Source organism: Arachis stenosperma, chromosome 8, assembly GCF_014773155.1.
Source record: "Arachis stenosperma cultivar V10309 chromosome 8, arast.V10309.gnm1.PFL2, whole genome shotgun sequence".
Classification (NCBI taxonomy): Eukaryota; Viridiplantae; Streptophyta; class Magnoliopsida; order Fabales; family Fabaceae; genus Arachis; species Arachis stenosperma.
The window spans coordinates 731,659-754,464 of NC_080384.1; the positions used below are offsets into that span (position 1 = coordinate 731,659).

The following is a 22,806-nucleotide window of genomic DNA, read 5'->3' on the forward strand; positions in this document are numbered from 1 at the left end:
AATTGTGAAAGTGGTAAATTATTGAGTATTAAATAAAAATAATTTTCTGAAAACCACTGAATCACTATTTTATACTGAGAATTATGAGACGATATGCGCCTGGCAGGGACAGCGGTTAATCCCGCCTGTCGAGGTCGCGGCGGTAGCGTAAGGACGGTGGTTAATCCCGCTTACGTTGAGATGTGAGGTCCGTGGCAAGAGTATCCCACTCGCATCCCTTTGGATCACTAGAGTGTGCAGGCACTATATCCTGGACTGTGTTCCGGGCACGATATCTCGAAGGTTTCCAGTATGATACCGAAGGGCGACATCTCCATGGAGGTGTGTCGGCTTGGCAGTTGAACTGACAATGTGATATCATAGCCAGTAGGACAAGCATTCATCATGTGCATATTCTATCTGTTTGTTTGCTTTGCCAACTTGTATTGTTTGTCTAATTGTATAACATGCCTAAGTGCCTATTTGAATTACTTGACATATATGCTTATACTTGTGTTTTGCTTGCATTGTATTAATTGTGTATTCTACTGGGATTGAGGAGGTGATGATGGGATCACATGGAGGATAGGCTGGCGAAGGCTGTGGGACAGCGGAGAGTTGTTAGATTAGAAATCCACTAAGTTAGAATACCTATTTAATTTTATGGTTTCAAGTTATGTTTTAATGTTTTAGTTTTGCTTTAAGATGAATCTTGTGATGGATATGAAGTTTTAGGATTGCCTCTAGCGTCCCGGAGTCTTATATCTTACATCACTGGACACTGTTACCATACTGAGAACCTCCGGTTCTCATACCATATTCTGTTGTTGTTTTTCATATACAGGTCGCAACCCACCTCGGTGAGTTGATTTGGTGGTGACAGAGCGGAGGATCTCTATCTTGTTTTGAAGTCTTTTGAGTATTTTGTTTAAGATCTCTCACTTTTGTATTTATCTTTGGCCTAGAGGCTTACTTTGAGAGGAAATTTGTATAAGCTGTTTTATCTGTCTAAACTTTGTATGTCTGTATGTAACTAGCCGGCTTAAACTCTGCGAGCAATGACTATAACTCTATATTATTATCTTTTGATATATCTATATACATATACCTTGATATCTATACGTATATCTTGTGCCTCGTTTAGTGTAGCTTCGTGAGTACGTTTTGCGCTTTTCGAATTCTGTTTTTGGGCTTAAATCCTTCATCGGGCTTTTAGAATATATTATTTCTTTCTATATAAATATGTACAAGCTTTAGAATTGTTGTAACCTTTGATTAACCTTTGCTTTACGACGCGAAGTAAGGCTTAGGGTAATTAGGGTGTTACACTTTCTTTCTCTCGAGAGTTGAAGCAACTCCTTCTTGGGTTTGGACTTTTATCATACTTTCATCCAGGTTTAGTTCTCCCGGGTCTAATGGCTCATGTGGTTCACCTGCACTCTGCTGCACGTAGACTCCTCCGCCCATGAATTTTGATATAAGGGCAGTGGTGTGGGGGTCAGAGAGGTCAGTGATGTTCATGTAGGACTCTTGTTTGCTTTTAGCAATTTCTTTGTTTAATTTGGAAAACTGTCCCTAGTAATCTTGATGTTTGACTTCCTTCTCTTTTGAAATATTTTTCTGCTCATTTTGAGATTCTGACTTATTTGGTTTCAACCCCGGTTCAACCTTCTATTTCTCCTTTGTTTGCTAATTTTGATTTGGTTTATTTTGTTTTTTGTTTTTTTTTTTTGCTTATATTAGCACCCTTCTCCTTAATAATGGTGATGGCTTGTTTCTGTTTCTATGCATATCTTGCATTATTGGGGTGATCATTCTGTTTGACATGGGCCTACGTGTAATTCCTTTCCTTTTCCATATTTGGTTGGCTAGTTTTCCCTCCACTATGGGCTTGCTGACCCTTTTTTCTTGATACTCTTCTGCCAAAACCTAAAATCTAGATGCATTTCTACCTTTCTTTTTTTCTTTTGGAGTATGCCCTATTTTCGACTGATATCTTCTTTGATTTCTCTTAACTAACATCCATGGACCAAACAAATTTTTTGCTTGATTCTTTGCCCCAGCAGTAACGGTCTCATTATTTAAAACAGATTTCTCTCCTTTTTTTCCTCTTATGATATTTTATTTTGTTTGTTTTACGAAGGAGAAAGTATAAGAGAATAATATTTTTTAATAACATAAATAATATGTTAAAAAAGAAAGTTAATTTTAATTTTAAAAATTAAATTTTGAATTAATTAGGTTTAATGATAATTTTGAATTTTTTTGTCACAACCGCTCTCTCGTAATCCTGTGCCACTATCATCGCGGCTATATCGCAACCCTGGTGTCCTCACAGCTTCTGTCTCATTACTTGTTTTTTATCAACTAAGTCGGATGTTCATTTTACTATGTATGCAGATGGTTCTTTTCATTCTAAAGTGGATGTTCATTTGGGTATATCATTGGTATTTTACTTGATTTGCTTAATTCTGCATGCACAATTGCACATGCTCCGCATGAAATTTCATTTTACATGTTTGCGGATGATTTTTTTCACTAAGATATTGATGTTTATTTGGGTCATACCATTTGGGTGAACGAAGTAAAGTGGCACGCGATGGAAGTAGCGAAGACACGATGTAGCAGTGTGGAAGCAAGGACAGAGGTGCAGCATTGGAGCAATGGCAGAACAAGGCCTCTGGCTCAGCGATGGTGCAACGTCACGAAGGGGAGAAGAAGGTGTGCAGCAGCAGTGTTGCTTGTAAGGAGAAGAGGGGCGGCGCGATGCATGGGAGAAGAAGGTACAGCGATGTCGAGAGCAGGGGGCGTGAGCAAGGAAGAAGAGTGCAGCGGCTGCGTTGGTTACAGGGAGCACAAGCGGCGTGACGCATGAGAGAAGAAGGTGCGACAGCGGTGCAGTGCATTGCTTCTTCAGACGGTGGCAGCAGCGGCGAGGTGCATTGGTGACGGCACGACAATGAAGTGGGAGTAAAGCGGCTGTAGTAAAAGGAGAGAAAAATAGAAGGTGAGAGGCTAGAGTTGTGGTGGATAATTGTGGTAGAATATTTTTTGTTTTAGTGGGCATGGAGTGTAGCCCATTGTTCACGTTGTTTGCACCCTATTATCTTTCTAGCAGAACTCTTTACGAATATGCCATTTCTATATTATTTCTATCTATTATTCATTTGTGCAACTGCAATATGAAAACTAAAAAGAATAACTTACTATTTTTATTCACAAATATTTAAAATATTGACAAATCTATTTATAGAAAAATAAAATTAGAGTAATACTAGAAAGATAATAATATAAAGTTATCTTATTTAACTGGACGTTTATAATTTTATACATTTAACATCCAAAAATACATATTTATTATATTTAATATTATGTATTTATTTCAAAAATAACTAATGAATGTAAAATAAGATAAATTTTAGTTAATTTAGACTAATTTTTATTGTCTCGGAAATATTTCTAATAAAATTAATTTTTTACCCATAAAAATAGATTATATTTTTACAAAATTACCTAAATTCTAAAATATTATCCAAAATTCCTAAAATTAGCCCTTAACCTATCTCACTTCTAAAGTCCCAATCCTCGGACCTTCACCAGCACCTCCCAAATCCTTAATTATCCAACTTCCATCCCAATTATTGCCACCGCCACCACTACCACTACCATTATTGGCTCCTTCTCTTTGGGACATTATAACTACTATCATCACACTCTTTATGAGAAGATGGAGTTCATGAGAGAAAAATGGCATACTCACAACAATATCACCATGCCATCACCATACCATCAATGACAATGTCAGTGGTAGAAGCACCCAACAACAATAGCAGCATGTTGGTGCACGAATTTGTGATTCGCACAACTAACCAGCAAGTGCACTGGGTCGTCCAAGTAATACCTTACGTGAGTAAGGGTCGATCCCACGGAGATTATTGGCTTGAAGCAATCAATGTTTATTTTATTTGTCTTAGTCAGGATGTCAACAAAATTGTTTGGATTACTTGAACAATAGAGTTACTTGTTTATAAAGGACTGGGGAATATGTTACTTGTTGTGCAGTAATGGAGAATATGTTGGAGTTTTGGAGATGCTTTGTCCTTTGACTTCAACTCTTCCTTGAAATCCTCTTCTCACACGCAGATTCCTTCCATGGCAAGCTCTATGTAGGGTGTCACCGTTGTCAGTGGCTACTTCCCATCCTCTCAGTGAAAACGTTCCTATGCTCTGTCACAGCACGGCTAATCATCTGTCGGTTCTCAATCAGGTTGGAATAGAATCCATTGATTCTTTTGCGTCTGTCACTAACGCCCAGCCCTCAGGAGTTTGAAGCACGTCACAGTCATTCAATCCCAGAATCCTACTCGGAATACCACAGACAAGGTTTAGACTTTCCGGATTCTCATGAATGCCGCCATCAATCCGGCCTATACCACGAAGATTCTGTTGGGGAATCTAAGAGATATTCATTCAGTTTGATGTAGAACGGAGGTGGTTGTCAGGCACACGTTCATGGATTGAGGAAGGTGATGAGTGTCACGGATCATCACCTTCTTCACAATTAAGCGCGAATAAACATCTTAGATAAGAACAAGCGTGTTTGAATGGAAAACAAAGGAATTGTATTAAATCATCGAGACGCTGCAGAGCTCCTCACCCCCAACAATGGAGTTTAGAGACTCATGCCGTCACAAAGTATGTAATTCAGATCTGAAAATGTCATGAGGTACAAGGAATGTCTGTAAAAGTTGTTTAAATAGTAAACTAGTAACCTAGGTTTACAGAATATGAGTAAACTAAGATAATTGGTGCAGAAATCCACTTCTGGGGCCCACTTGGTGTGTGCTGGGGCTGAGACTAAAGCTATCCACGAGTAGAGGCCTTTCTTGGCGTTAAACTTCAGGTTATGACGTGTTTTGGGCGTTCAACTCCGGATCATGACGTTTTTCTGGCGTTTAACTCCAGACAGCAGCGTGTACTTGGTGTTCAACGCCAAGTTACGTCGTCTATCTTCGCGCAAAGTATGGACTATTATATATTGCTGGAAAGCCCTGGATGTCTACTTTCCAACGCCGTTGAGAGCGCGCCAATTGGACTCCTGTAGCTCCAGAAAATCTATTTCGAGTGCAGGGAGGTCAGGATCCAACAGCATCAGCAGTCCTTTTGTCAGCCTTTTTCAGATTTTTGCTCAGCTCCCTCAATTTCAGTCAGAAAATACCTGAAATCACAGAAAAACACACAAACTCATAGTAAAGTCCAGAAATATAATTTTTGCCTAAAAATTAATAATATTTAACTAAAAACTAATTAAAACATGCTAAAATCTACATGAAATTACCCCCAAAAAGCGTATAAAATATCCGCTCATCACAACACCAAACTTAAACTGTTGCTTGTCCTCAAGCAACTAGATAAATAAAATAGGCTTTAGCAGAAATTAAGAAGTAATAATATTTTAGAGTTTTAAATGAACCTCATATTCTTATTAGATGAGCGGGGCTTGTAGCTTTTTGTTTCTGAACAGTTTTGGCATCCCCCTGTATCTTTAAATTTTCAGAGTGATTGGCATCCTTAGGAACTCAGAATTCAGATAGTATTATTGACTCTCCTAGTGTAGTATGTTGACTCTTGAACACAGTTATTTTATGAGTCTTGGCCGTGGCCCTAAGCACTTTGTTTTCCAGTATTACCACCAGATACATAAATGCCACAGACACATAACTGGGTGATGAGCGGATAATTTGTATACTTTTTGGCATTGTTTTTAGTATGTTTTTGATATGATATAGTTAGTTTTTAGTATATTTTTATTAGTTTTTAATTAAAATTCACTTTTCTGGACTTTACTATGAGTTTGTGTGTTTTTCTGTGATTTCAGGTATTTTCTGGCTGAAATTGAGGGACCTGAGCAAAAATCTGATTCTGAGACCAAAAAGGACTGCAGATGCTGTTGGATTCTGACCTCCCTGCACTCGAAGTGGATTTTCTGGAGCTACAGAAGCCCAATTGGCGTGCTCTCAACGGCGTTGGAAAGTAGACATCCTGGGCTTTCCAGCAATATATAATAGTCCATACTTTGCCCAAGATTTGATGGCCCAAACCGGCGTTCAAAGTCACCTCAAGGAATCCCAGCGTTAAACGCTGGAACTGGCACCCAAATGGGAGTTAAACGCCCAAACTGGCACCAAAGCTGGCGTTTAACTCCAAGAAGAGTCTCTACACGAAATTGCTTCATTGCTCAGCCCAAGCACACACCAAGTGGGCCCGGAAGAGGATTTTTATGTCATTTACTCATTTCTGTACACCCTAGGCTACTAGTTTCTTATAAGTAGGACCTTTTACTATTGTATAGGAATCTTTTGATCACTTTTAGATCTCTAGATCATCTTTGGACATTTTAGTTCTTAGATCATTGGGAGGCTGGCCATTCGGCCATGCCTAGACCTTATGCTTATGTATTTTCAACGGTGGAGTTTCTACACACCATAGACTAAGGTGTGGAGCTCTGCTGTACCTCGAGTATTAATGCAATTACTATTGTTCTTTCATTCAAATTTCGCTTGTTCTTTATCCAAGATATCACTTGTTCTTCAACATGATGAAGGTGATGATTGACGCCCATCACCATTCTCACCCATGAACAAGGTGACTGACAACCATTCTTGTTCTACAAGCATCTGAGGCTTGGTGAATATCTCTTGGATTCCTGATTGCACGATGCATGGTTGATCGCCTGACAACCGAGTGCTCGCCTGACAAACGAGCCAACCATTCCGTGAGATCAGAGTCTTCGTGGTATAGGCAAGAACTGATGGCAGCATTCAAGAGAATCCGGAAGGTCTAACCTTGTCTGTGGTATTCTGAGTAGGATTCAATGATTGAATGACTGTGACGTGCTTCAAACCTGTAACCTACTGGGCGTTAGTGACAGACGCAAAAGAGTTATTCTATTCCGGTAGGGGAGGGAACCGAACCGGTGATTGGCCGTACTGTGACAGAGTATTGAGCATTAGCTTTCACTGCGAGGATGGGAGGTAGCTGCTGACAACAGTGAGACCCTATACGAGCTTGCCATGGAAAGGAGTAAGAAGGGTTGGATGAAGACAGTAGGAAAGCAGAGAGACGGAAGGGAAGGCATCTTCATGCGCTTATCTGAAGTTCCTACCAATGAATTACATAAGTATCACTATCTTTATCTTTTATGTTATTTTCGTTCATCACCATATATATCTGAGTTTGCCTGACTAAGATTTACAAGATGACCATAGCTTGCTTCAATACTAACAATCTCCGTGGGATCGACCCTTACTCACGTAAGGTTTATTACTTGGACGACCCAGTGCACTTGCTGGTTAGTTGTGCGAAGTTGTGTAATGCCATGGTATTGGGCTACCACGTTCTTGGAGCCATTACCAGGGATTATGAGAGTTGTGAAAAAGTATAGTTCACAATTTCGCGCACCAAGTTTTTGGCGCCGTTGCCGGGGATTGTTCTAGTTTTGAGCAAGCCTTTGGTAACATCAGTGCCAAGATCCGGCAACAACATCAAATTTTTGGTGTTACTGCCCGGGATTGTTTAGGCTGGACAACTGACGGTTCATCTTGTTGCTTAGATTAGGTATTTTTTTTTTCGAAATTCTTGAAGATGAATTCTAGAGTTTCATGATGATTTGTTGAAATCTGGCTGGCTGAGAAGCCATGTCTAATCTGATTGGACCGAGGTTTCAACTTATCACCACAAGAGCTTGTTGATTTTGTATCAATCTTGCTTTTGGAGCAGTGATTTGCTAAGGCTTGGCTGACCTTTGGTCATGTCTAGTGTTTTGGACCGAAGCTTTCTTTGGAAACTTGGCTGGCTGTGAAGCCATGTCTAATTCCTGGACCGGAGTCTTAGACTAGCATTGCACTGATTCCTGGAATTCTCATTAAGAATTTTGATACCTTTTTCCACTTAATTTTCGAAAAACACAAAAAAATTTAAAAAATCATAAAATCCAAAAATATTTGATGTTTCCTGCTTAAGTCTAGTGTCTCATTTTAAGTTTAGTGTCAATTGCATGCATTCATTCATGTTGATGACAAGTCATCACATACCCATTTTTCAAGCTAATTTCACTTGTTTTGTTAGCATTTATGCACTTTCTTGCATCCTAAGTTAGTGATTTGGAGTAAAAATGCATAACTTCTCTAAATCAAGCAACCACTATGAAATTAATGATAAATCATGAGGTTTAAGCTTATTTTAATTGCATTTTAATTGATTTATAAGCCTCTTGAATTTAGTGATACTTTGAGTGGTTGTTTGGTTTATTTTAGGTGAAGAAAAGAAAAGAAAATGAAAAGCGTGGCCTAAGAAGCGTGACAAAAGAAAAGGGAAGCGTGGCAAAAAAAAGGGAGAAGCGTGCCTCAACTAATGGGGGAAGCAACCTTGCCCTCCACAAGGGCAGAATGCCCTCTAGGAGGGCAGCACTAAGTGACCGAACCAAGACAAGGCAACTCTGCCCTGCCCACTCCAAGGGCAGAGCACAAAATAATGCCTTGGAACCAAGAGAAGCAATTTATGCCCTGCCCTTGTGGAGAGCAGGATCGGGCTCCATGAGGAAAGAAATTTAAAGGAAAATGATACCCATGCATGCCACAAGGTTCGAACCAAGAACCATGAGGAAGCCAAGCCTTGAGACATACTAGCGTGCCAAGAAACCAAGAAAAATAATTAGCGTGTTTGCACTCTCCCAGGATCGAACCCACGATGTGAAGGAAAGGATCCTGCCCTGCCCTTGGCGCGGGCAGGGCAGAAATTTGAATGGCGCACCAACTTTGCTCCCTGGCGCACCAATTTCCTCGTCCTGGCAGCATCGCGCGCGCACATTCCTTCCTTGGCGCACCAACCCGTTTCTGCCCTGCCCTTGGCGCGGGCAGGGCAGCCTCCCACGCACCAGCGCATCCTGGCGCGCCAAATTCCTTCCTGGCGCATCAACTTTTCTTCTTGGCAGCACCATCCGCGCGCAACGCTCATCCTGGCGCATCAACCTTGCCCGCCCTGCCCTTGGCGCGGGCAGGGCAGCCTCTGGCGCACCAAATTTCCTCCTCTTGCGCACCAACTCGCACCAACAAGCAACATGGCCGCACCAACTTCTTGTGCCTAGCATCAATTTTCTGCCCTGCCCTTCACAAGGGCAGGGCAGCCTCCTGGGAGTGGTTTTTGGGCCAAAATTCAAATTAAAAATAAATTTGAATTCATTTCTTCACCAATCCAAAAGCCCATCCAAATCCCATTATCCAAGAATAGAAAGTGTATAAATAGGACTTAGTTTGATGTAATTAGGACCTTTTTAGCTACCTTTATGCTCACTTTTGAATTTTGACTTTTACCTTGGCTTTTGAATTTTCATTTTCACATTCCTTTGGAGCTTTGACTCTCTTGGAATTGTTCTGGAGAGAATTGGCCGAGACTTCAGAGGATCAAGGGAGAGTTGATTGATCTCCTTCCTCAATTCCCTTGGGCAATTATACTCTTCTGTTTTCTGAGTTGTGGATGTGTGAAATTGGGGAAATTCTGTCCCAATTCCCATTCTAGCTCTGTTTAAATTTGCTTTCTGCATAATTCACTTTAAATTCTGTTCTTCTACTGCTTCATCTTTAATTTTCTGTCAATTGCTTAGTTCATTCAGATCTGGGAAGGAAATTGGGTTTTAGGCTCTGCTACCTAAGCCCTTGGGATCCTGAGATCACTTTTGGTTCCTCTGTGAACCTTTATTGCACTTTAATTTCCTTGCTGTTTAAATTTCTGCTTGCATCCAATTCAATTTCTGCTACCTTCTTTACTGCAATTTACTTCTTCTTGTTTAGGTCCTGCAATCCCATTCCTCAATTCCCCTTTACATTCAGCAATTTATCTTTCTTGCCATTTAAGTTACTGCAATTTAAGTTTCTTGCACTTTAAGTTTCAGTCATTTACTTTCTTGCTCTTTAAGTTTCTGCACTTTTACTCTTCTGTTCTTTATTTTACTGCATTTCTCCCTTCCCCCTTTACATTTACTGTCATTTAATCTCTTATAAACACAAATCACTCAACCAAAACTTGATTCGCTTGACTAAACCATCCACTAAACTAAAATTGCTCAATCCTTCAATCCCTGTGGGATCGACCTCACTCATGTGAGTTATTATTACTTGATGCGACCCGGTACACTTGCCGGTGAGTTTTGTGTTGGATCGTTTTCCACACATCAAGTTTTTGGCGCCGTTGCCGGGGATTGAAATAGATTGACAATGATTAAGTGAAGTGGAGGTCTAGATTAAGCATTTTTCTTTTCTGTTATTCTAACTCTCACTAACACACTAACTGTTTGAGAAATTGCCTCTACTAACTCACTAACAATCTATTCCAAATAACTGCACTTAATTCTCAAGGGTGTTGTTGTTGGGCTACCCTGATTGTGTGCATATCACAGGAAATCAAGTTTCTACAGACAAAGGGTACCATGACATGAAGCCACCACTCATTGCACTTATCAAGAACAATTGTTCTTATGATGGAAGTCCATCAGAGGATCCTCGACAACATATATCTACTTTCCTGAGAACTTGCAATGCAATCAAAACTGATGGCCCAGATCAGGACACTTACAAGATCCTATTATTCCCTTTTTCATTGAAGGGTGAAGCTGCACAATGGTTTGAAACTTTTCCCCAAGGAAGTATCACTAGTTGGGATGATTTGGTCATCAAATTTCTGGCCAAATTCACCTCATCCAAACAGATCATCCAGCTGAAAGAGGAGAAACATCTATTCACACAAGGGGACGAAGAACCACTCTTCACAGCCTGGGAAAGATACAAGAGAGCAACTGATAAAGTGGGCTTCCGAGCTTTCTATGAAGGATTGACCCCAGAAACAAGAAAAGCAGTGGACTACTTCTCAGATGGCCTACTCAAAGCAACAACAAATGCTCAAGGAATTACAGACCTCAATGACAAAGGAACCAACAACCAACATCCATCTGAGAAACTCCATAGTGCAATCTCAGAAGAAGAAGTAGCAAATATTGAAGGAGTGAATGCATTCAAGGACCACAACAACCAGCTGCACCATCAACCACAGCAAAACATAGAGTTATCGGCTGCAGAACATGCCAAATTTCCACCTTGGAGACCTCATTCTTATCTAAAGATGAGGGAGCCTCAACATCAAGAACAAGGAAGTTTCCGCCAAGACAATTCTATGACCATAACCAATCAACATATCCCACTCATTAATACCACTCAAAGCCAATATCCACAACACAGACACCCCCAAACCTATCTCAACTGGAGAAGGGGTGAGTACCAAAATCACAAACCAAGGGAGTCCCACTATAACAACCAGAACTCCATAAATCATCAAAAACATCATTACAGCAATAACAACCACTACATTCCTCCACCACACCCACCCTTCCTACCGTCAACATATCCTAACCAACCAATCTCACAAGACTCTCAGAGAATCACAAACTTGGAGACCCTAATGGAGAGAATGATGAAACATCAAGAAGAAACAACAAGGAACCAAGAGATGTTAATGAGAGGGCTTGAGGAGCGGATGGCTCAATTGGTAAAGCATTTTGCAGAAATGGGTGAGAAGAAACCACATACTTTCTTCAAAGCCAGTGAAGATAAACCAACCAATAACGAAGATGCTACAAAGAAGGAAGGATGGAAAAGGATCATGGAAGACAATGAGAAAGGAAGTACCAGTCAAGAAAGACACAACAGAGAATTCCTTCAAAGAGAGACAGAGGAGAGAACTAAAGACAAGTACACTGGAAGGTTCTCACTAGGGGATCGAGTGATGATCAATATGCAAACCATAAAGATATTCCCACAGTTGTCTGATCATTATGTTGTGACTAAGATCCTTTCACAAGAATCTGTAGAGGTCATCAAAGAGGAAACCGGAAGGAAGTTCACAGTGAAGACAGACAAGCTAAGGCATTGTGATTTTCGACCCCCATGATAGGCAATAATGAAGATGTCAAGCTAATGACAATAAAAGAGCGCTTGTTGGGAGGCAACCCAACCTGAGGTAGTTTCTTTTCATAGCTTGTTTTCAATAAAAATGTTGAACAATTGGTATGTATTGCAAGGAGCTAAGTTTGGTGTTGCACACCAAAACAATTTGAGGGAGAATGAGAACTTTTAAGTTTGGTGTTCCACTAAAAATATCAATTAATACATTCTCACCTCTCGCATGATCCTAGCTCCAAGCAATTAAACAAATTATTCAACTGTTAACTAGTTTTCTAGCTTTAATTCCATTAACCTTTAGCAAGAATACATGGTCTCACTTATGGTTAATTTGGTACATCTGAGACAGTGGCAAAACAATTAAGTTTGGTGTTCATACACCAAAATCAATTCAAGAGCCACACTCAGTATTATGCTTACTAACCATGTAATTAAGGGCTTGAGAATCAAGCAACTTTGAGAACTATGCAGGATATAAGCCAATATTTGAAGACATTATGCATTGTAACTCAAAGAGGGCATAGCAGAAAGAAAAATCAAAGGGCTGCAACTTCAAAGGTTGTATCTGAACTTAATCCTTGCTGCTGTGTGATGTTTCAATTCTGGAAGCCATTGTATTTCTTGCTAAAGTGTTCATTTAGCTACAAGTGAAATTGTTTGTGAAAATGCCGAGTCTACACAATGCTTGTATCCATCATTTAGCTCTAAATATTGCTTTGTTTCCCATATGCTTAAATAAAAGAGTTTGGTTTGAATTGAAAAGTAAAAAAATCCAATGTTGCATGAGTATGAATGGAAGTTAGTGGTGGCACATGTGTATGATTAAATGCATAACTCATGAAATAAGTGTTGCATAATATCATTCTCATTCAATTGTGAGTTAGCTTGCTATTACAAAGACTCCTATCAATAATGAAACAACCCTTGGTAACAAAAACAGAAAGAAAAGGAAGAAAGAAAAAGCCAAAATGGCAAGAAAAACAAAGAATAAAGGTTGGACACCAATGGTTTGGACCCTAGGACAAATGCCTGTGGTGTTCTTGTACTGAGATCTGCTTGGATGAGTAAATTCTAAGGGGTATTTTGAAACCCGGTCACTTAGATCAACTGATTTGGGATGGCCAATTGAAAATCCACAATAAAGAGCAACTTAGATACAAAGCACTTAGTGATCCAAAGAGATGCTGGGCATCAATGATCCTAGGAAGAATTAGTGAGCTAAGTGTCTGTGGTGGAATGATGTTGAGCAAAATAAAAGAAAATGAAGCCAAAGGCTAAGCTGCAACATTTAACACCAAACCTCTAAAAGAATAAAAAGCTTGTTAAAGCATTGTAAGCCAAAAAAAGTTACCAAGGGAGTAATCAAAAGGTGAGTCTTATGACAGCAAGTTTAGCAAACCTTTGATGCAAAATGTGTATTATGCAGCAGCAACAATAAGTGAGTATCATTGTCTGCATAAATGCCCCATAAATTGAAGTTCTGCTATTTGCATAATAAGGATTTATGTTCTTTTCCTATTCATATCATTTACTCTTAGTTTTGATGCTTGCTTGGGGACAAGCAAGGTTTAAGTTTGGTGTTGTGATGACAAGTCATCACATACCCATTTTTCAAGCTAATTTCACTTGTTTTGTTAGCATTTATGCACTTTCTTGCATCCTAAGTTAGTGATTTGGAGTAAAAATGCATAACTTCTCTAAATCAAGCAACCACTATGAAATTAATGATAAATCATGAGGTTTAAGCTTATTTTAATTGCATTTTAATTGATTTATAAGCCTCTTGAATTTAGTGATACTTTGAGTGGTTGTTTGGTTTATTTTAGGTGAAGAAAAGAAAAGAAAATGAAAAGCGTGGCCTAAGAAGCGTGACAAAAGAAAAGGGAAGCGTGGCAAAAAAAGGGAGAAGCGTGCCTCAACTAATGGGGGAAGCAACCTTGCCCTCCACAAGGGCAGAATGCCCTCTAGGAGGGCAGCACTAAGTGACCGAACCAGACAAGGCAACTCTGCCCTGCCCACTCCAAGGGCAGAGCACAAAATAATGCCTTGGAACCAAGAGAAGCAATTTATGCCCTGCCCTTGTGGAGAGCAGGATCGGGCTCCATGAGGAAAGAAATTTAAAGGAAAATGATACCCATGCATGCCACAAGGTTCGAACCAAGAACCATGAGGAAGCCAAGCCTTGAGACATACTAGCGTGCCAAGAAACCAAGAAAAATAATTAGCGTGTTTGCACTCTCCCAGGATCGAACCCACGATGTGAAGGAAAGGATCCTGCCCTGCCCTTGGCGCGGGCAGGGCAGAAATTTGAATGGCGCACCAACTTTGCTCCCTGGCGCACCAATTTCCTCGTCCTGGCAGCATCGCGCGCGCACATTCCTTCCTTGGCGCACCAACCCGTTTCTGCCCTGCCCTTGGCGCGGGCAGGGCAGCCTCCCACGCACCAGCGCATCCTGGCGCGCCAAATTCCTTCCTGGCGCATCAACTTTTCTTCTTGGCAGCACCATCCGCGCGCAACGCTCATCCTGGCGCATCAACCTTGCCCGCCCTGCCCTTGGCGCGGGCAGGGCAGCCTCTGGCGCACCAAATTTCCTCCTTTTGCGCACCAACTCGCACCAACAAGCAACATGGCCGCACCAACTTCTTGTGCCTAGCATCAATTTTCTGCCCTGCCCTTCACAAGGGCAGGGCAGCCTCCTGGGAGTGGTTTTTGGGCCAAAATTCAAATTAAAAATAAATTTGAATTCATTTCTTCACCAATCCAAAAGCCCATCCAAATCCCATTATCCAAGAATAGAAAGTGTATAAATAGGACTTAGTTTGATGTAATTAGGACCTTTTTAGCTACCTTTATGCTCACTTTTGAATTTTGACTTTTACCTTGGCTTTTGAATTTTCATTTTCACATTCCTTTGGAGCTTTGACTCTCTTGGAATTGTTCTGGAGAGAATTGGCCGAGACTTCAGAGGATCAAGGGAGAGTTGATTGATCTCCTTCCTCAATTCCCTTGGGCAATTCTACTCTTCTGTTTTCTGAGTTGTGGATGTGTGAAATTGGGGAAATTCTGTCCCAATTCCCATTCTAGCTCTGTTTAAATTTGCTTTCTGCATAATTCACTTTAAATTCTGTTCTTCTACTGCTTCATCTTTAATTTTCTGTCAATTGCTTAGTTCATTCAGATCTGGGAAGGAAATTGGGTTTTAGGCTCTGCTACCTAAGCCCTTGGGATCCTGAGATCACTTTTGGTTCCTCTGTGAACCTTTATTGCACTTTAATTTCCTTGCTGTTTAAATTTCTGCTTGCATCCAATTCAATTTCTGCTACCTTCTTTACTGCAATTTACTTCTTCTTGTTTAGGTCCTGCAATCCCATTCCTCAATTCCCCTTTACATTCAGCAATTTATCTTTCTTGCCATTTAAGTTACTGCAATTTAAGTTTCTTGCACTTTAAGTTTCAGTCATTTACTTTCTTGCTCTTTAAGTTTCTACACTTTTACTCTTCTGTTCTTTATTTTACTGCATTTCTCCCTTCCCCCTTTACATTTACTGTCATTTAATCTCTTATAAACACAAATCACTCAACCAAAACTTGATTCGCTTGACTAAACCACCCACTAAACTAAAATTGCTCAATCCTTCAATCCCTGTGGGATCGACCTCACTCATGTGAGTTATTATTACTTGATGCGACCCGGTACACTTGCCGGTGAGTTTTGTGTTGGATCGTTTTCCACACATCACATGTGTCTTAAGGATCCTCAAGTAATTCTTGATGATTTTTGTGTTCTAATCTTTGAATTCTATTGACTTGAAGTATTTTGTGTGTCTCATATGCATTCTTATATTGTTAATGTCAGTAGTATACAAACTGCTAAGTTTGGTGTCTTGCATGCATTGTTAATTGATTCCTTTTGCATTTTGATTATTAAAAATCCAAAAATATTTTTAATTTGTGTCTTTTCAAGTCAATGATACAAAGAATTGAAGATTCAGAACATACTGCAGAGGAATTATACAGAAAAAGCTGAGCATTCAAAAATGCCCAGTGAAGAAGGCAGACTGGCGTTTAAACGCCAGCCAGGGCACCTGGTTGGGCGTTTAACGCCCAAAGAGGTAGCATTTTGGGCGTTAAACGCCAGAATGTATACCATTCTGGGCGTTTAACGCCAGGATGGTGCTAGGGGGAAGATTTTGTTTTCAAATCAATTTTTTTTCAAGTTTTTCAAAATCAAATCTTTTTCAAATCAAATCTTTTCACTCAAATGTTTTCAAAATTAATTTCTTTCCTTTCAAAGATACTTACTAACAATTAACGATTTGATTGAACATTTTTTGCCTTTTCTGTTAAGGAAGGTTTTATGTTTGAATCATATCTTTTCTTGTTAGGCAAGTCACTAATTTTCCAAATCAAATCTTTTAAAATAATTTTCAAAACATATCTTTTAAAATGGTTTTCAAATCATATATTCTCAATCACATCTTTTTAAGACAATAACCTTTCAATCATATTTTTTTCATATCTTTTTCAAATTAGTTTTCAATCAAATCTTTTTAGTTTCTAATTTCAAAATCTTTTTCAAAAATCACTTGATTTCTCTTCCACTTTCAATTTTCGAAAATTATCAATCAGATTTTCAAAATGTTTTCAAAATCATTTAATTGAATTTTCGAAAATCCTCTTCCCTCCTTCTCACATCCTTCTATCTATGGAGTACCACTCCTTCTAAATGCACAATTCGAACCTTATCTAATTAAAGTTCGAATTCTTCTTCTCCTTCTTCTTTCTATTTCTCTTTTCCTCTGACATTTCAAGGAATCTCTATACTGTGACATAGAGGATTCCACATTTTCTTTTTCTCTTCTCTTTCATATGAGCAGGAGCAGAGACAAAGGCATTCTTGTTGAAGCTGACCCTGAACCTGAGAGAACCTTGAAGCGAAAGCTAAGAGAAGCCAAAGCACAACTCTCTTTAGAGGACCTGACCGAATTCTTCAAAGAAGAAGAACCCATGGCAGCCGAAAACAACAACAATGCCAACAATGCAAGGAAGGTGCTGGGTGACTTTACTGCACCTACTCCCGACTTCTATGGGAGAAGCATCTCTATCCCTGCCATTGGAGCAAACAACTTTGAGCTTAAGCCTCAATTAGTTTCTCTAATGCAACAGAATTGCAAGTTCCATGGACTTCCAATGGAAGATCCTCATCAGTTTTTAGCTGAATTCTTGCAAATCTGTGACACAGTCAAGACTAATGGGGTTAACCCTGAGGTCTATAGACTGATGCTATTCCCTTTTGCTGTAAGAGACAGAGCTAGAATATGGTTGGATTCTCAACCTAAAGAAAGCCTGGACTCTTGGGAAAAGCTAGTCAATGCCTTCTTGGCAAAGTTCTTTCCACCACAAAGATGGAGTAAGCTTAGAGTGGAAGTCCAAACCTTCAAACAGAAGGATGGAGAATCCCTCTATGAAGCTTGGGAAAGATACAAACAATTAATCAGAAGATGTCCTTCAGACATGCTTTCTGAATGGAGCATCATAGGTATTTTCTATGATGGTCTCTCTGAACTATCTAAGATGTCCTTGGATAGCTCTGCTGGAGGATCTCTTCATCTGAAGAAGACGCCTGCAGAAGCTCAAGAATTGATTGAAATGGTTGCAAATAACCAATTCATGTACACTTCTGAAAGGAATCCTGTGAACAATGGGACTAGTCAGAAGAAAGGAGTTCTTGAGATTGACACTCTGAATGCCATATTGGCTCAGAACAAGATATTGACTCAACAAGTCAATTTGATTTCTCAAAGTCTGTCTGGAATGCAAAATGCACCAAACAGTACAAAGGATGCTTCATCTGAGGAAGAAGCTTATGATCCTGAGAACCCTTCCATGGAAGAGGTGAATTACCTAGGAGAACCCTATGGAAATACCTACAATTCTTCATGGAGAAATCACCCAAATCTCTCATGGAAGAATCAAGAGAGACCTCAACAAGGTTTCAATAACAATAATGGTGGAAGAAACAGGTTTAGCAATGGCAAGCCTTTTCCATCATCTTCTCAGCAACAGACAGAGAGTTCTAAGCAGAATACTTCTGACTTAGCAACAATGGTCTCTGATCTAATAAAGACCACTCAAAGTTTCATGAATGAAACAAGGTCCTCCATCAGAAATTTGGAAGGACAAGTGGGTCAGCTGAGCAAGAAAGTTACTGAACTCCCTCCTAGTACTCTCCCAAGTAATACAGAAGAAAATCCAAAAGGAGAGTGCAAAGCCATAGACATGGCCGAATATGGAGAGGAAAGAGAGGAGGAGGACGCCACTGAGGAAGACCTCAGTGGGCGTGTACCAATCTCCTCTGAGTTCCTCAATGAGGAACAATGGGAATCTGAGGCTCAAATTGAGACCATAGAGATTCCATTGGACTCACTTCTGCCATTCATGAGCTCTAATGAGTATTCTTCCTCTGAAGAGGATGAGTATGTCACTGAAGAGCAAGTTGCTAAATACCTTGGAGCAATCATGAAGCTAAATGACAAGTTATTTAGAAATGAGACTTGGGAGGAAGAACCACCTTTGCTCACCAAAGAACTGGATGACTTGTCTAGGCAGAAACTGCCTCTAAAGAGGCAAGATCCTGGGAAGTTTTCTATACCTTGTACCATAGGCACCATGACCTTCAAGAAGGCCTTGTGTGACTTAGGGTCAAGTGTAAACCTCATGCCCCTCTCTGTAATGGAGAAATTAGGGATCTTTGAGGTACAAGCTGCAAGAATCTCATTAGAGATGGCAGACAATTCAAGAAAACAAGCTCATGGACTTGTAGAGAATGTTTTGGTGAAGATTGAAGACCATTACATCCCTACTGATTTCATAGTCCTAGAGACTGGGAAGTGCATGGATGAATCCATCATCCTTGGCAGACCCTTCCTAGCCACAGCAAAGGCTGTGATTGATGTTGATAGAGGAGAGTTGATCATTCAAGTGAATGAAGAACCCTTGGTGTTTAAGGCCCAAGGACATCCCTCTATCATCATGGAGAGGAAGCATGAAGAGCTTCTCTCAAAACAGAGCCAAACAGAGCCCCCACAGTCAAACTCTAAGTTTGGTGTTAGGAGGCTACAACCAAACTCTAAGTTTGGTGTTGAAACCCCACATTCAAACTCTAAGTTTGGTGTTGGGAGGTTTCAACACGGTTCTGAACATTTCTGAGGCTCCATGAGAGCCCTCTGTCAAGCTAATGACATTAAAGAAGCGCTTGTTGGGAGGCAACCCAATGTTTTATAATTAATTATTTTCTTTTGTTATTTTATCTTTTTTGTAGGTTGATGATCATAAGAAGTCACAAAAACAATGAAAAAAGCAAAAACAGAATGAAAAACAGGAAGAAAAACAGCACACCCTGGAGGAGAAGAAACTGGCGTTCAAACGCCAGTAATGCTAGCTGTTGGGCGTTTAACGCCCAGTCTGGCACCATTCTGGGCGTTTAACGCCAGAAAGGGGCACCAGACTGGCGTTAAACGCCAGTAAAGGGCAAGAACCTGGCGTTAAACGCCAGGAATGGGCACCAGCCCAGCGTTTAACGCCAGAAATGGCTCAAAACGTGATTTTGAGCAACATTTGGTGCAGGGATGACTTTTCCTTGACACTACAGGATCTGTGGACCCCACAGGACCCTACCATCACTCTCTCTCTTCTTCCCCCATTCACCAATCACCTCAACACCTCTTCCCCAAAAACCCCTCACCTATCAAATCCCATCTTTCTCTTCACCACTCACATCCATCCTTCATAAAACCCCACCAACCTCACCCTTCAAATTCAAACCACTTTCCCTCCCAAACCCACCCATAATGGCCGCACCATTTACCCCCCTCTATCCTATAAATACCCTTCTTCAACTCTTCATTTTCACACAACCTAAACCCCCTTTCTTACCCTTCTTGGCCGAACACACTACCATCTCCCTTCTTCCTCATTTCTTCTTCTTCTACTCTCTTCTTTCTTCTTTTGCTCGAGGACGAGCAAACATTTTAAGTTTGGTGTGGTAAAAGCGTTGCTTTTTCGTTTTTCCATAACCATTTATGGCATCCAAGGCCGGAGAAACCTCTAGAAAGAGGAAAGGGAAGGCAAAAGCTTCCACCTCCGAGTCATGGGAGATGGATAGATTCCTCTCAAGGGTGCATCAAGACCACTTCTATAAAGTTGTGGCCTTGAAGAAGGTGATCTCCGAGGTCCCCTTTTCACCCAAAAAGGGTGAATATCCGGAGATCCGCCATGAGATCCGAAGAAGAGGTTGGGAAGTTCTTACCAACCCCATTCAACAAGTCGGAATCTTGATGGTTCAAGAGTTCTATGCCAATGCATGGATCACAAAGAACCATGACCAAAGTGTGAACCCGAATCCAAAGAATTATCTCACTATGGTTCGGGGGAAATACTTGGATTTTAGTCCGGAGAGTGTGAGGGTGGCGTTCAACTTGCCTATGATGCAAGGAGATGAGCATCCTTACACTAGAAGGGTCAACTTTGATCAAAGGTTGGACCAAGTCCTCACAGTCATATGTGAAGAGGCGCACAATGGAAGCAAGATTCAAGAGGAAAGCCGGTCCAATTGAGAAGGCATGACCTCAAACCCGTGGCTAGAGGATGGTTAGAGTTCATACAACGCTCAATCATCCCCACTAGCAACCGGTCCGAAGTTACCATAGACCGGGCCATCATGATCCATAGTATCATGATTGGAGAAGAAATAGAGGTTCATGAGGTTATAGCCCAAGAACTCTATAAGGTGGCGGACAAGACCTCCACCTTGGCAAGGTTAGCCTTTCCTCATCTCATTTGTCACCTCTGTTATTCAGTTGGAGTTGACATAGAGGGAGACATTCCCATTGATGAGGACAAGCCCATCACCAAGAAAAGGATGGAGTACACAAGAGATCTCACTCATCATGAGATCCCTGAGATTCCTCAAGGGATGAATTTTCCTCCACAAAACTATTGGGAGCAACTAAACACCTCCCTAGGAGAACTAAGTTCCAACATGGGACAACTGAGGGTGGAGCATCAAGAACACTCCATCATCCTTCATGAAATTAGAGAAGATCAAAGAATCATGAGGGAGGAGCAACAAAGACAAGGAAGAGACATTAAGGAGCTCAAGCACTCCATAGGATCTTCAAGAGCAAGAAAGAGCCGCCATCACTAAGGTGGACCCGTTCCTTGATTTCCTTGTTCTTTATTCTTCTGTTTTTCGATTTTTATGCTTTATGTTTATCCATGTTTGTGTCTTGTGATCATTAGTGTCTTAGTGTCTATGCCTTAAAGTTATGAATGTCCTATGAATCCATCACCTTTCTTCAATAAAAACGTGCCTAATTGATAAAAGAAAGAATTGCATGAATTTTGAATTTTATAATAGTTTAATTATTTTGATGTGGTGGCAATATTTTTGTTCTCTGAATGTATGCTTAAACAGTGCATATGTCTTTTGAATTTGTGGTTCATGAATGTTGGCTCTTGAAAGAATGATGAAAAAGGAGACATGTTACTGAGGATCTGAAAAATCAATAAAATGATTCTTGAAACAAGAAAAAGCATTTCAAAAAAAAAAAACCGAAAAAAAAAAAACGAAAAAAAAAGAGAGAAAGGAATAAGAGTTGTGATCCAAGGCAATAAGAGTGTGCTTAAGAACCCTGGACACCTCTAATTGGGGACTTTAGCAAAGCTGAGTCACAATCTGAAAAGGTTCACCCAATTATGTGTCTGTGGCATGTATGTATCCGGTGGTAATACTGGAAGACAGAGTGCTTTGGGCCACAGCCAAGACTCAATAAATAGCTATGTTCAAGAATCATCATACTTTACTAAGAGAATCATTAACACTATCTGGATTCTAAGTTCCTAAAGAAGCCAACCATTCTGGATTTCAAAGGATAGAGTGAGATGCCAAAACTGTTCGGAGGCAAAAAGTTAAAAGCCCCGCTCATCTGATTAATACTGATCTTCACAGATGTTTTTGGAATTCATTGCATATTCTCTTCTTTTTATCTTATTGATTTTCAGTTGCTTGAGGACAAGCAACAATTTAAGTTTGGTGTTGTGATGAGCGGATAATTTGTATACTTTTGGCATTGTTTTTAGTATGTTTTTGATATGATATAGTTAGTTTTTAGTATATTTTTATTAGTTTTTAATTAAAATTCACTTTTCTGGACTTTACTATGAGTTTGTGTGTTTTTCTGTGATTTCAGGTATTTTCTGGCTGAAATTGAGGGACCTGAGCAAAAATCTGATTCTGAGACCAAAAAGGACTGCAGATGCTGTTGGATTCTGACCTCCCTGCACTCGAAGTGGATTTTCTGGAGCTACAGAAGCCCAATTGGCGCGCTCTCAACGGCGTTGGAAAGTAGACATCCTGGGCTTCCAGCAATATAATAGTCCATACTTTGCCCAAGATTTGATGGCCCAAACCGGCGTTCAAAGTCACCTCAAGGAATCCCAGCGTTAAACGCTGGAACTGGCACCCAAATGGGAGTTAAACGCCCAAACTGGCACCAAAGCTGGCGTTTAACTCCAAGAAGAGTCTCTACACGAAATTGCTTCATTGCTCAGCCCAAGCACACACCAAGTGGGCCCGGAAGAGGATTTTTATGTCATTTACTCATTTCTGTACACCCTAGGCTACTAGTTTCTTATAAGTAGGACCTTTTACTATTGTATAGGAATCTTTTGATCACTTTTAGATCTCTAGATCATCTTTGGACATTTTAGTTCTTAGATCATTGGGAGGCTGGCCATTCGGCCATGCCTAGACCTTAT

At 40.3% G+C, this 22,806-nt stretch overlaps 1 non-coding gene across 1 annotated transcript; it reads right to left on the bottom strand.

Moving 5' to 3' along the window:
* Window positions 1–17,400: 17,400 nt before the first annotated feature.
* On the bottom strand, window positions 17,401–17,508 carry LOC130947035 (small nucleolar RNA R71). Its single transcript, XR_009072449.1, has one exon. It is a non-coding gene; the product is annotated as a small nucleolar RNA R71 (small nucleolar RNA).
* Between the last annotated feature and the right edge of the window lie 5,298 nt (window positions 17,509–22,806).